Raw genomic sequence first — 10,000 nt, 5'->3', positions numbered from 1 at the left:
GGGGTTGGGGAAGTAAAAATCTGAAGGAAATTTTACATGAAAGATTGAAAATAGATGAAATGAGGTGTCCCCGTTTCCTGGAGGCAAGGAAGAACCACTAACAAATGCTCTTAGCCGCGGATTTCAGGCAAAATATTTATCAAGGCGGCGTTTAAGTCTCTATTACGGTGTGTGGTGTGTGACCGTATATCACTTAAAAAAGAAAAAAAATATGTATTATTTATATATTAATATTCTTCTCTTTCTTTTCATGTACAAAACTTAGAATTTTTTTAATTTGATTAGATATTTTTTTCTAAGGTTACAGATGATTAAATCATGAATAGTACGATAATAATATTGATATAGAAATTACATATCAATCGAAAAAGTTTGTCTTTATTTTATTTTAAAGTTGAATATGATTATTATCTGTGCTGCACTCATAAGAACTCTAGATAATATTTTAATTATTTGCAGAGGTTCTTTTTTAAGTAAAGAACATATCTCTGTTATCATATATAAATATTTTTAATTGAATTTTTGTTTCACTTTTTAACACAGGTCCGGACCTGCACAAATATATATATATATATCTATATATATATATATATATATATAATATATATATATATATATATATATATATATATATATATATATATATATATATATATATATATATATATATATATATATATATATATATATATATATATATATATATATATATAATTTTTTGCAATAAAAAATGTTCTAAGGTTTCAAATAACTAGATCAAGAATAGTGAAAGAAAATTATTTATGTAAAAATTACATATCCATAATATCAGATAAACAAATTTAATAAAAACATTTTTTTTTTCCGATTAAAAAATAATTAATATTCTCAACTTTTTAAAAGTGGCGTGTAACCGTATTTCACTTTTCAGAAAAATTAAGACACTAAAAAACACACTTTTGATAAATATATTATTTTTAAATTTATATTCTTCTTTTACTTTTTTGTGATTTGTGCATTTGTAATCTTAGACGAAAACTTTCAACTGCAAAAATTTTATTTTATTTTTTTCTGGTGCGGAGTTTTCTTTAAAAAAAATATTAAAAAATTTTCAATTTAAAATTTTTCTTCTGGTAATTGTGAAAAAAAAAAATATGTAAAATATTCCCTTGACTTCCTAGGACTGGCGCGTAACCATATTTCACAAAAAAAGAATAAATAAATAAATAAATAAATAGAAATAAAACAAAAAACTTTTTTTATTGATATATATTTTTCATATTACTATTCTTCTGCTAATTTTAATGATCAGTGCATCTGTAATCTTAGAAGAAAAATTAAAATTGTAATTATATTTAAATTTTTCGTACAGGTTAAAAAAATTTATATTTTAAGGTAAAAAGGGAATATGTTCCTTACTTAAAGAAGAATTATTGTATATATGTAAAATATTCTTTTGAATTCCTAGGAGTGGTGCGTAAGCGTATTTCAATTAGAAAAGAAAAATGAAGACACTAAGAGAGAGAGAGAGAGAGAGAGAGAGAGAGAGAGAGAGAGAGAGAGAGAGAGAGAGAGAGAGAGAGATTATAGATGGCTGGGAATCGCCTTTATCAAACGAGGGAAGATAAAAAAAAAAAAAAGGTAATGACAGCGAATTAAGGGATTAAAGACACCGGAAGACGAGCCGAGCAGCTTGATGACGACGACCCGGAGAGACAAAACAGGCGTGGATGTCACTTACGACCCGCTCTCCGACGACTTATTTCCTTACGACTCTCTCCGGTACGACTTTCTCATTTTACGACTCTTGCGACTCTCGCTAATGACTCACTTGCGTCCCTCTGTTTATGCTTACACTCGTAGAAGCTCATAAGAATATCTCTCTTGCGAATAAGGACTGCATTATGACTCAATCTCTTACTCTAAGAAGGAACAGATTCTAAGTAAACAAAAATAAAAAGAAAACAAAATATCACTGTTTCTTTTATTCTCTGCTTTTTCTGACTTAAACTCTTTCAAAATGGAGGTTTCAAGACACTTTCCTCCTTTTTTTTGGGGGGGAGGAGGGTGGAACTGTTCTCTTTTGCGACTGGCATCTTCAATGGGCTTTCCTTTTTCGATATCTTTTGTTGCTCTTGGACAGAAACATATATATATATATATATATATATATATATATATATATATATATATATATATATATATATATATATATATATATATATATATATATATATATATATATATATATATATATATATATATATATATATATATATATATATATATATATATATAAAAGATGAATTAATACATGACGTAAGGACATTTTTTTCCATCTGAATTCTGTCTTTGTTATTTATTTATTTATTTATTTTTTCAAAGATAGAGGTTAATGATGTTTACTGAGATTTACATCGATTTCTTTAAGAACTGAAGATATTGAAACGTGTATATAAGGTTGCTTTTTCGTCTAGCTGTCTTTATTTTTAGGTACCTTAAATTGATGTTTACTGGGATCGACTTCTGAACTAAAGTCAATAAACTTGTATCTCTGGTAACTTTCCTTATTCTTTTTTTTTCCAGGTATGGTGAAACAGTTGTATTTCACTCGATTTATTGGTGGGTGTGAAGGCTCGTGTGGCATTAAGCCGTGAGAAGACAGAGCTGAGATGAGTCACTGACCGAGAGAACTGGTAAGAAACATCCTGCTCCTCCTCCTCCTCCTCCTCCTCCTCCTCCTCCTCCTCCTCCTCCTGTTCCTCCTGCTGCTGCTTTTCTGCTTTTCCTCCATCTTCTCTCTAAATTTATGTTATATTTTTCCATGATAATTTCTTGCTTCACTTTAAGCGCTTTTGCATGTAATATTTTTCTTCCCACAAGCTTACTCTATTTTTCCTCCATCAGTTCTTATTCTCGTCATCGTCTTTCTCTCTCTCTCTCTCTCTCTCTCTCTCTCTCTCTCTCTCTCTCTCTCTCTCTCTCTCTCTCTCTCTCTCTCTCTCTCTCTCTCTCTCTCTCTCTCTCTCTCTCTGCACGTGCTTGGTTTATTATATGTAAAAATCTTTGGTGTTTTACTTTTACATCATTTTTTTCGTTTTATTTTCCACTAGGCAAACGCTTCTTAGAACATGGAGGAGAGAGTCCTTCTTCTTCTTCTTCTCCTTCCTCTTCTTCTTCTCATCCTTTAATATTCTTCCTGTGATCGTCAAAGGGAGTCATGGTTCTTGTCATCAGTGTTGGTCTGAGTTGCAATGAGAACGGAAATTGAGGGCATTGAGAGGACGAATCGAAGGCTGTATGTGTGTGTGTGTGTGTGTGTGTGTGTGTGTGTGTGTGTGTGTGTGTGTTTTCCTGTGTTTTCTTTTTTATTCCTACAGTGTCTTGTTTCTCAGTATTATCAACATTTCCCTCTTTCTTGCCCTCCTCCTCCTCCTCCTCTTCCTCCTCCTCCTCCTCCTCCTTTCTTCTTCCTCCTTTGTATTTTACTCCTTTTACTTATGAGTGTGTTGTAATAGATTGTGTATTTAAATGTCTCCTTTATTGTTGCTGCTGCTGTTGTTGTTTACTACTATTACTACTACTACTACTGCTACTACTACTACTACTACTACTACTACTACTACTACTACTACTACTACTACTACTACTACTACTGCTGCTGCTGCTGCTGCTGCTGCTGCTGCTGCTGCTGCTGCTGCTGCTGCTGCTGCTGCTACTACTACTACTACTACTACTACTACTACTACTACTACTGTTGCTGCTGTTGCAGCAGCTGCTGCTGCTGCTGCTGCTGCTGCTGCTGCTATTACTACTACTACTACTACTACTACTACTACTACTACTACTACTACTACTACTACTACTACTACTGCTGCTGCTGCTGCTGCTGCTGCTGCTGCTGCTGCTGCTGCTGCTGCTGCTGCTGCTGCTGCTGCTGCTGCTGCTGCTGCTGCTGCTGCTGCTGCTGCTGCTGCTGCTGCTGCTGCTACTACTACTACTACTACTACTACTACTACTACTACTACTACTACTACTACTACTACTACTACTACTACTACTACTACTACTACTAATAATAATAATAATAATAATAATAATAATAACAATAATTATACTATTACTTCTACTACTACTACTACTACTACTACTACTACTACTACTGCTGCTGCTGCTGCTGCTGCTGCTGCTGCTGCTGCTGCTGCTGCTGCTGCTACTACTACTACTACTACTACTACTACTACTACTACTACTACTGTTGCTGCTGCTGCTGCTGCTGCTGCTGCTGCTGCTGCTGCTGCTGCTGCTGCTACTACTACTACTACTACTACTACTACTACTACTACTACTACTACTACTACTACTACTACTACTACTACTACTACTACTACTACTGCTGCTGCTGCTGCTGCTGCTGCTGCTGCTGCTGCTGCTGCTATTACTACTACTACTACTACTACTACTACTACTACTACTAATAATAATAATAATAATAATAATAATAATTATACTATTGCTTCTACTACTACTACTACTACTATTAAGGTTACTTATTAGCAGTAGTAGCAGTAATAGTATTGTAATATTAGCAGTATGTAGTTGTTCTTATTGTTATTGTGAAAATATTATATTGATTATATTAATTACTGTTGTAGTATTTGTTGTTATTGTAATATTATAACGATGACAATATTAATTGCAGTAGTATGAGAAATAGTTGCATTATTATCATTAATTTCAGTAACGCCTTTTACGGAAAATTTTTGTCTTGCATTCATTTAAAAAAAAAAAAAAAAAACTTAGGTGGAAACAAACACGCTTCTCTGAGAAAGCTAAGTGGAGGATATAAAAAAAAAGTTATGAAAGAAAACTGTGTACACACTTAGGAGATTCAAACTTTTGCGCACACACACACACACACACACACACACACACACACACACACACACACACACACACACACACACACACACACACACACACACACACACACACACACACACACACACACACACCAAGACGTCACAAAGACTATAATAGAGGCTTTTCTCGCTCCGCCACGACCTTATGCAACGGAAAGAGGCTTACAGGCACTTCACTGAATAATTTGCGAGCGTTTAGTGAGGGCCAAGAGGAGGAGGAGAAGGAAGAGGAGGTGTTGTTTGTCTCCCTGTTGTTTCTAGTGATTTTTTTTTTTTTTCGTGTGTGTGTGTGTCTGTCTCATCGTTCCCTCTGCACACACACACACACACACACACACACACACACACACACACACACACACACACACACACACACACACACACACACACACACACACACACACACACACACACACACACTTGCTCTAAATCCATCATACAGTCAATTACATTTCCTAGCAGTGTGTAAATAGTGTGCGTGTGTCAGGGCGTGTTAGAGGCGTGGAAGTGGGGTAAAGAAAAGGTCCTCTGCATGCTGCGTTGAAAGCAAGGAAGTAATTAAGTAATATCACCGAGGAGGATCATTTTATTGTAGTGATAATCTTCCGGTTCGTAATTAGCATAGCAATAATTTTCAAGGCATGGAAGAATGAACACACACACACACACACACACACACACACACACACACACACACACACACACACACACACACACACACACACACACACACACACACACACACACACACACACACACACACACACACACACACACAGACAGCTTCATTTTTCTTGTCCCCCTTGAGGATTACCAAAAAAAAAAATAGGAAAATGTATTCAATTACTGTGGGAGGAAGATGATGATGATGATAATAATCTCGTGCACTGTATGTATATTTTTCCTATCTGTTTACTCCCACGGTGCAATATACGCAAGGAGGGACGTCGCAATACATCCTGTGATACTTCCCGGGCAAACGAGCTCTCAGATTTGGTGCGAGAATTTTCGTAATACAATTTGCAGTGATGGGGCTTTTATGGCTAGTAAAAAATGGTGAATTTATTTGTGGAGGAGCTGGGATGGGCTTCTCGCGGGCGCCTCTCCACCCATCCACTCCCCCTGCGCCCCATACCCCCTCCGCAAGATGGACGGCAGGGTAAACAAGTCTCGAGGTGTGTACCAGTATAAACAACCTCTGTATAATTAACTGGTTCCTCGGTAGAAGGCGCTAGTGGAGGAATGGTTTTCACGGGTGTAAATAATGGGAGTCTGGCAGGATGCTGAGCTAAGGTAAACAAATATAAACAAGCATTAGTTACCTCACATCCCTTAGGTGTGTAATGATTGGTGGTCCCCGTATTATCTAGCTTAACCTAACGTAATGTCAACAAATGTAAACAAGCGTTAATTACCTCACTTGGCTTCAGGATTCAGATCTGTGAAAGAAACGCGACAAACAGTCCTTACACGCTGGATGTCAAATGTGTGAGAAGAGGAAAGCGTGAGAAAAAATAAATAAATAAATAATGGATGGGAATGTGTAGGCATTTTAAACTTTCCCACTTCGAAACAGGTAAAGAAAAAAAGAACAAACAGAAGAAACGAAGGACCTTTGCCAACAACGTGTCATATTGAAAGCAAGAACGTGAGAAATTCGAAAAGTTTACCCAGGAAAGAAACCCAAAACATTTTACCTCAGAAGTGAAGATTGACGCGTAGGAAAACGAGAGCAAATCTATCCATTTATGTCTGGGAGGAGAGTTCAATTGATTATCTATTTATCTCTCTACTTTTTTTACTAGAAAGAGGAAGAATCTCTACTAAGCGTAAGACAATAGAGACTATATATCTATCTACGAAGATTTATTCTATAACAAGATAAAAGGAATCATTTTTATTAACCGGAAGAGAGCAAAGGTCACATTGCTCTCCAGTAAACCACACAGGACAAAAACAACGATAGAATACAATGAAGAAGACGCCTCTCCTGCCAAAACAACTAACACGTGAATCGAACACACGACCTTTCACCCGCGAAACCACTGGCCTTGCGAGAAAGTGAGACCAAGTTTTTTTTATAATCCCTAGAAGCTGGTACGAACTCTCGCTACTCAAGGGAACAGCACAGTGATATCAGCCAGCAGGTATCATTGTGCCATCTGACTGACCTGTCCTTGTTGCAGACGCGCAAACATGTATGAGCCGCCGCAAATTACCTGCGCGCTCTCTCAGGCCTCGCGTATTCTCGCCTCATCTTCTACTGGTGAAAATGGAAAAACGAGAGAGAGAGAGAGAGAGAGAGAGAGAGAGAGAGAGAGAGAGAGAGAGAGAGAGAGAGAGAGAGAGAGAAAGGGGTAAAAGGACAGGTCTGATCATGGAGTGCGTTCTCATGACGGTTCGTATTCTGAAACATTTCTGTGCCGCACCTCCGCTACTCTCCAAAGGCTTTAGCTGAAGTGACACGGGTTTTAAGGGTGCTTCCACGGTTCTAATGACAGTTTAACAAGAATTCTACATTATTAACAGGAGAAACACTCTAGAGAACTCGGCTAACCATCTCTGTGGCCTTTGAAAATAGTGCGTTTCTGAATACGAGCCAGAATCGCGTGGACAAGGGCAAGGTGGGAGAAGTGTTGCGTTGAGGTTGTTGTGGCTGCCCGTGTCGTGGCTGTTTTATGTCTGTTGTGTGTCTTTCTATTTAGGAATTTGCATGCTGAGTTGTCCTTCTGCCTGTTTTCTCTGTTTTTCTGTTTTTTTTTTTTTTTTGTAACTCTCTCTCTCTCTCTCTCTCTCTCTCTCTCTCTCTCTCTCTCTCTCTCTCTCTCTCTCTCTCTCTCTCTCTCTCTCTCTCTCTCTCTCTCTCTCTCTCTCTCTCTCTCTCTCTCTCTCTCTCTCTCTCTCCGCACGTTATTGCACGGCAGCACAGTAATTAATTATTCTTGCTAAATCCCTCCCTCCTTGTATTAATACCTCCCACTTCTTCCTCTGTTAACCTGCTTTTCCTCCCTCCTCCCCTTCCCTCCTTCCCACCACTCTTACCTTTCCTCTCAGCCTTCTCCTCCTCGCGCCCTGAGGCAATTTTCTCAAGATTGCTCGAGAGGCTGAACCATTACGAATATATATATACGTGTATCTGCATATTTGTCTTCAAGAAAATGTGCATGTTCTTGTAATTAGTGTTTGAGAAGTAGGATGGAGAGGAAGCAGGGAGGGAAAGAGAATAAAATGAGGGGAATAAGGAAGAGGGATGATGAAACGTGTATTAGTGTATTCATTACTAAGAAATTTTTATTCTCATTATTATTAGGGAGTTTGATCAAGTTAGGGATGGTGTTTTCGTTATCAGGAGGCTCAAATTCTAGGACATAAGAAAATAAGGGAAGCTGCAAGGTGCCATCAGGCCTACACGTGGCGGTTCCTTTATAAAACATCCTTACCTGTACCTGTCTGTCAACTTCATCCAATCTCTTAAATCTCTTTATTGACTCGGCACTGCCAACATGATTACTATTTCATTCATCAGTTTCCTCGTCTCTTTCCTTTTTAACCCTTTCCCTACGATATGCAAGAATTCTCGATACTAAAAATGATATGCAAAATTTTTGTTACAAGAAAGAAAGAGATTAGAAGAATAGATTTTTGACATTTTTAGATTATATATTCTTTAGAAATTTCTCGGAGTGGGTAGCAATAGGAAAGATATGCCAAATACCAGTGAAAGAGTTAATCCAATGAACATTGAACCCGTTATTTCTTGCCTTATTCTGGTTACTGACCCTGAGGAGTTTGTCACCCTTGTTGTATCCCTTACGCCAATGAAATGCCTCCATCAGATGCAGCTATTCACCCAACACAAGTATATTTGATTGACTCGTATTTGAATATCGGTAATGTTAATTCATGGAGTGCTGCATGCAATGGTGAGTGAATGCATGACGTGGTAGATGAATGGAACAGAATAAGTAATCCAGTTGTTAGTGCTGAGTCATTAGAGAGCTTTAAAAGATTACACGTTAGGTGGAAATAAGTAGATATGTTTCATGCTTGGACTGACACGTGTAGCACTGAAGGGTTCTTGCAGCTTCCCTTATGTTCACTCTTAATTTCCTGTTTATTATGAAATGAAAATGTATAATGAGGGTTGATTGGCTGACAGGTGAGGAGAGGACAGGTGAGAGTCGGTGCACCTGTCCAGCTACGTGCAGGTGTGACGGTCGGCAGGTGGAAGCAGTGGATCACGCTCATTAGTTGTAACTTTGCTCGTAACTCTCTCACTGCCAGAGTTGTCCTCTGTTAACGTTCAGAGTGCCAGGGAAGGAGGGAGAAATTGTTTCAATACGCAGAGAAAATATAGAATGGGAGGTTAATATTGTCTTTCTAGGTAACAGGTATGTGACAGACGTATAAAAATGTCTGAAAAAAAGTAAAAAGAGTTATTTTTCTATACGAAAAGGACAAATAATAGGAAACTGGTTGTGTCATGTCTAGGTTACAGAAATATTTACGAAACTGGTATAGAAATGTCTAAACAAAAAAAAGGAGAAAAATAAAGATAAGGTTAATTTTGTCTTTTCTAGATTACAAAAAATACAAAAGTAGTTGACATACACAGCGACAAAAGACAATATGAGGCTAAACTTTGTCTCCTGCAAGTTTTACAAGTATTTTCAGAGACTGTTATAGAAACGTCCTAAAATTTATTGTTAACTGAGAAAATTTATTACCTTTGACCAGAGCACTTCATATAAAAAAAAAAGGAACAAAAAGGAACAAAAAAAAGCATGTGAAGGAAGCTTGCCTGCCATCCACGTCCCCTTTTCAATGACTAAATCCAAACCATAAGCAATATTTCCCTGTACAACTTCGAATATGAACAATCCCAGTCTTCGCAAGCTAATGTTTATTCATCTACGCTCACAAAATCGGCTCACTCTAACGACTTAGGTGAGCAAGGAATTAATTACCCCATTACAGGGACACGCTTCACCTAATTCCTCTCCTACATAAAGTAAATCTGCCCAGAGCCGATGACGCCAGCATTGCAATATTACCTGAATGCACAGAGAGATAAGGGAATAGATAAGGAAATAGTGAAA

General features: G+C 37.4%; 1 long non-coding RNA gene across 1 annotated transcript in view; it reads left to right on the top strand.

Annotated features, from left to right (window-relative positions):
• The first annotated feature begins 2,562 nt into the window (after window positions 1-2,562).
• LOC135088680 (uncharacterized) overlaps window positions 2,563-10,000 on the top strand; it is a 72,376-nt gene continuing 64,938 nt past the window's right edge. Inside the window, exon 1 of the long non-coding RNA XR_010261075.1 lies at window positions 2,563-2,675. This is a non-coding gene — a long non-coding RNA (uncharacterized LOC135088680). The remainder of the gene's footprint in view (window positions 2,676-10,000) is intronic.

This window comes from Scylla paramamosain, chromosome 31 (genome assembly GCF_035594125.1).
Source record: "Scylla paramamosain isolate STU-SP2022 chromosome 31, ASM3559412v1, whole genome shotgun sequence".
Taxonomy (NCBI): domain Eukaryota; kingdom Metazoa; phylum Arthropoda; class Malacostraca; order Decapoda; family Portunidae; genus Scylla; species Scylla paramamosain.
The sequence above is the reverse complement of the archived record's forward strand: the minus strand, read 5'-3'. Positions and strand labels throughout refer to the sequence as shown.